This window comes from Labeo rohita, chromosome 5 (genome assembly GCF_022985175.1).
Source record: "Labeo rohita strain BAU-BD-2019 chromosome 5, IGBB_LRoh.1.0, whole genome shotgun sequence".
NCBI lineage: Eukaryota > Metazoa > Chordata > Actinopteri > Cypriniformes > Cyprinidae > Labeo > Labeo rohita.
In genome coordinates, this window is record NC_066873.1 from 29,514,456 (window position 1) to 29,520,539 (window position 6,084).

Below are 6,084 nucleotides of genomic sequence, written 5' to 3' on the forward strand. Positions count from 1 at the left end.
ACACTAAACTTGTGTCACGATTTGATCAGTTACCCGGATGTGTGGCCATATCGGCGATATTTGGATGTGAACAACAGCGTGGACTGCATGGTTAATGTACTTCTGAATATGTTGTTCTGCTAAATTATGCTGTCTAAACCACAGAAAAAAATGGAAGCTGCCAAATCATGTAGAGAAGGACTTAGTAAGCAGGAAAGGGCACAATATTTTGACAAACTAAAGTTAAGAGGTGATAAAGATACGTACGAGCAGTATTAATTAAGATATTAGCCTAATATTTCACCTACCAGACTGGAAATGATAAGAACAAACACAAATATAACACAAATAACTTTTGGCAGTCTATAGTACTCCATATGTTTCTCCCAGTCTGACCAATTACTACAGCCCAAGACTTGACAATAATTGACCATTTTCAGCAGCAATAATCAGCAAAATATGCACGTTTTGTTGAGTTCAGTGGTATTGTTTACATTCAGTGCCACAGATTGACACATTGTGAAAACTCTCTATTAACATCGGGATTTTACAAAAACTACCAAGTAATTTTCTTTAAAGAAGTTGATGTACGATAAGAAATACTTGTGAAACTATTATTATCAAACAAAATGCGTATTACTTTCATGTCTGGTTACCTGGCAACTTTGTCTACCGTGTGGACTTTTAAGATATCCAATGCTAATCAGGCTTCTTTGTGGCCCCTGCTATCAAACCACTCAATGCAAATGATTCGAATAATCATGAATGACAATCAGTGAATCATGGGATTAATGTCTTTATGTGATCCCGGGCTACTGAATTAATAACTCAGGCGGCAGGTGACGGGGCTTAAAACTGCCGTGGACTTTATCTACATCAGATTAAACAAACCTGAGAGTTTGAACAGACCTGGAATGGAAATGTCTTGCGTAAATGTGGCTATTTTCAGAGCTCAGTCTTTAGAAATCACTTTTTGAATGTCGTATCATTGTCTGTTTTCTCTCAGGCAACAATTTAATACAGCCTCCATGTTGCTTGACCTAAAAACAAACTGGAACAATTTAACTGGTGATTTTGGTGCTTAAACAACAGCCTGATTGTTTCCAGCTGTACCAAAACACTGAATAGATGTGAATGAATAATTAAACACTGGCTTTGCTTCCAGTTTCTGGCTGTGGGCTTTGTTAAAGCCGAGCAAGTCTGCTGCTGTACAGATCAAAGGCACCTGTTGAGCAGCTGATGTATTATTAGCTTCAAGGTTTATCAAGCATTTTATGTTTTTAGACCAATAATGTATGGTCATTGAGTGATTGGAATATTACTATTAACAGGCTCAGATCAGATTTGAATTAAGTTAATTTCTGGATGTTCATTCTGTGTTTATGTAACTGTGCCTGTTTTTCTGCCAAGCTCTTGTTCATTTGTGTCAGTTTTTGTTGGCTGAATCTACTAGTATGTGACCATTACACACAGAACCATCCTGAACAAAGACAACATCATCCAGAAAACAGCGAGTCCAGACAAAGAGATACATACTGTCCCTTCTTTACAGAACACAATCCCATAATGCACTGCAACAAGCTCTCTTGAGGAAATAATAATAATACTAATAATCCCAACAGTATCCAAGGTATTTAAAACACTATTTGTGTGGCACGCGGTGCTGCTACCTTTGTAGAGTGTTCCAATTCAAACACGTATGGGGTTCAAAAGGAGGACAGAGTGATTAATAGATCTTATAAATTTGTTCAAAACCGCAGAGATATTTGTAAATGAGGCAGTACTAACGCAATCTGCCCATTAGATGGCAGTGTCTTGTATGATTCACACTTACCTGCACCTAATTCACCATTTTATTAGTCAAAGAGCCAAAATGTATGCTTTCATTATAAAACAAACCCCAAAAAAGTCTGTTTTCACATTCACAAAATTCACATTTAGTTGCTTTTGTGAGAAAAAATAGTTTGGGGTCAGTAAGGTTTTTAAAAAATTATTACTATTTTCAACAATGACACATTAAATTGATCAAAAATGACAGATTTTTTTGCAGTGTGAAAGTGTTTAATATTTTAATATAATTTAATTCAATTTTATATAATAAATGCTGTTCTTTTGAGCTTTCTATTAGCCAAACAATCCTGAACAAAATATGCTTTCTGCAAAAATATTAGGCAGAACAACTGTTTTCAGCACTGATAATAGTAAAAATGTTTTTTAAGCACCACATCACCATATTAGAATAATTTGATAAAGGATCATGTGACACTGAATAATGGAATAATGGCAGCTGAAAATTCCGCGTTGCCATCACAAAAATAAATTAAATTTCAAATATATTAAAATAGAAAACAGTTATTTAAAATTGTAATAATATTTCACGATTTCACTGTTTCTACTGTATTTTTAATCAAATAAATGCAGTCTTGATGAACATAAGACTCCTTTCAAAAACACAAAAAAAAATAGGTAGTACACATGAATCAGAGTATCTCCCTTGCTCCATTTGCTCTCATTTTGGACGATACTATTTTATTACTGTAAAATGGAATTGTCTTGTCCTTGGAGCCCAGTTTGAAAACACCTGGTCTAGCAGACCCTTTTCATTCAAAGCTAAAGTACACTGATTTTTCAAAGAGAATCTCTATGGGACTGAATATCTGAAGCAGAAGCATAATCAGTGTAATGCTCTGGTTACTGGGTCACTTTACCTGAGCCTAACAGCCCAGATCTTACACCATTCCAATGACTATTCATTACAATAACAATGCATTTTAATTCATCTTTGAATTCTCTTCATCCTCTTGACACTTTATAATTATTGATCTGTTCTGTTACTGATAACTAATAATCTTTGTTATTATTCCGTTACTATTAACAGAATTACCGTTATACATTAAAAGGGTCCTATTATGCTTCTTCACTTTTTGAATTTTTGTCAGTGTGTGGCATGTATGTCTGGGCATTAAAAAGATCTACAAAGTTACAAATCCCAAAATTTGATATTTTGTTTTTTTTAAAAAAATCCCTTTTCAAGAACAAACAGCTCCTTTGGACTACGGCGTTGTTTTCCGGGTGTTGTGATATCATGACACGGCCCATTAGAATATCATTAGAATAAATCCCGCCTATGGAAATTCAAATGGTTGGGGGGCAGAGAGACACGAGGTGGAGGATTAGCCAAACTTTTGTGATAGAGCGCAGATGGGATGCTTCAACGAGCCACAGTGCGGCCGGTATAAACATTGAACCACTGACTAGAGTGGCCGCGATCTGCTCCGGTGGCCGTGTCTGAGCCATAATGCATGGCAGACGTGTTCAGTGTGTGGTAAGAGATTTATTCATTATACAGTGTAGATAGCTTTACTTATAATGCAAGTGTTTTTTAAAAATGCATAAACTTGCACCAGACTACGTTAGGCTAATCAGCGATGATGTTCTTTAATAATGTTAATGTTCTTTGCTCGTTTTTTGTAGCTGCTTTTTGAATAAGGAAATGTAAGCAAATTATGATTAGTAACTTACAATGTTTTTATTCAATTGTTGTCATGTTAAATACAAATTAAGTTGTGTTAAAAACATTAGGTTGCTTTTAGCCTTACGCTGGAGCTGGTTTCAGGCAATGAATGAAGTATGTAAATAATTAAATAATTAAATAAGTTAGCATGACAATATCATGTATTGGTGATCTCGCAGGCTGACGACAGGATCCAACACTACTGTAGCGTCAACTATACCTTAATATATCCCTAACTACAATGGAGCAGTTAGAACTTGCTGTTTTGGCAAGGGGCGTGGCAGTACTGAAACACCGTTTAAGCTCTTCGCCAATCAAAACGCACTGGGACAGTTAACCTATCACAACACATTTAGTTTTTTGGAAGGCGGGCCTTCATCAAACCTGGATCTAATTGAGCCATTTGTACCTTTGGTAATTTAAAGGTACCTTTGTACCTTTAAATTACATGCAAGTAGAAGGCTTAATAGAAAAGTTCTCTTTCAGAACAAAACTTTCCTGATAATTTACTTAACCCCATGCCATCCCCATGTCTTTCTTTCTTCAGTTGTAAAGAAACGTCTAGGTTACGTACGTAACCCTCGTTCCCTGAAGGAGGGAACGGAGACGTTACATATGGGAACCGCTTGAGAGTCCAATCATCTCCAAGCCTTATTCAAAAGGCCAATGAACATTCATGAACATTGGCGAGTGGTATTTGCATGCCAAGCCACTCCCCCCCGTATATACGGATATATAAGGAGGCGGCGTGCAACCACTCATTCAGGCTTTTGCTGAGGAGCCGAGCTGCAGCCCGGCGTCAGCGCGACGTCAGGTCGTGGCAGGGGATGTAACGTCTCCGTTCCCTCCTTCAGGGAACGAGGGTTACGTACGTAACCTAGACGTTCCCCTTCAGTCGTTTCACTACGACGTTACATATGGGAACAGACCCATGGAACAGGCCACGATCCAGACGTCGCGTTACGCAACACACCGCGTGCCGACAGGCGGACGTGTCAGCAGACGGATATGAGCGTAACCTTCCCAACGCCCTGGGGGCCAATAGGGGGCCCCTCAGGGATGCCAGCTGTACTGAAGCAGGAGTTGGGGGGGGCGGAGCACATGAAATCTCTACATGTGGAACACAAGAAATTCAATATATCCATAGATTTTAGGGATATACGAGGGAAACATCGGCCCTCTGGCTGACCGTGGAAAAATACTGAAACATGTTGCCACAACCTGCTGGGCGAAGGAGACCCAACCGGAGCACAGACAAGCACTACTCCGCACTAGGCCTGACTGCGGGGCATGGAGGACCCAGGTTCGCCGGAGGGAACAACCGAGGGAAATAGTGCACGGATCCATTAGGAATGGCGCAGCAAGCCGACACCAGCCGGACTCCCGCTCGCCTGTGATGTCTATGTTAAGACACGGGAGGATACGGCCTCTACGCGAAGGTTGTAGAACCTGGCGAAGGTATTAGGTGTCGCCCAACCCGCAGCTCTACAGATATCTGCTAGAGAGGCGCCATGAGCCAACGCATAGGATGAGGCAACACTCCGTGTGGAGTGGGCACGAACACCTAAGGGGCATGGCTCTCCCTGGTTTTGGTACGACAGGGAGATGGCATCTACCACCCAATGGGCCAACCTCTGTTTGGAGACAGCATTCCCTTTCTGCTGACCTCCAAAGCAGACGAAGAGCTGCTCGGTGCGTCTGAAGTGCCGAGTACGGTCCACGTATATACGCAGAGCGCGAACTGGACACAGCAGCGCAGAGGCTGGGTCTGCCTCCTCCAGGGGCAGAGCTTGCAGGTTCACCACCTGATCGCGGAAAGGCGTGGTGGGAACCTTGGGCACATAACCAGGCCGGGGTCTCAGGATGACGTGAGAATCGCCGGGCCCGAATTCTAGGCACGCTTCGTCGACAGAGAAAGCTTGTAGGTCCCCTACCCTCTTGATGGAGGCCAGTGCGGTCAGGAGCGCTGTCTTAAGTGACAGATATTTTAGCTCAACTGACGCAAGTGGCTCAAATGGGGCCTCCCGCAGGCCCTGGAGGGCGACGGAGAGGTCCCAAGAGGGTATGGGGTGCGGCCTGGGGGATTAACCCTTCTCGCACCCCTCAGGAACCTCACGATGAGTTGGTGCTTACCTAGGGATGTTCCATCCACTGCATCGTGGTACGCTGCAATGGCAGCAACGTACACTTTGAGAGTTGAAGGGGACAGCCTGCGCTCCAACTTTTCTTGCAGGAAGGAAAGCACTACTGCAATCGTACATCTCTGTGGGTCCTCCCCGCGAGAGGAACACCAGTCGACGAACAGACCCCATCTCAGCGCATAAGCCTGCCTTGTAGAGGGGGCTCTGGACTGAGTGATAGTTTCTATCACGGCCTGTGGAAGGCCGGAGAGGTCTGACGCGTCCCGTCCAGGAACCAGACGTGCAGGTTCCACAGATCGGGCGCAGGTGCCAAATTGTGCCCATCCCCTGAGAAAGAAGGTCTCTCCTCAAGGGGATTTTCCAGGGAGGGGCTGCCGCGAGGGAAATGAGTTCTGGAAACCAGGTCCGGGTGGGCCAGTATGGCGCAACCAGCAGAACCTGCTCCTCGTC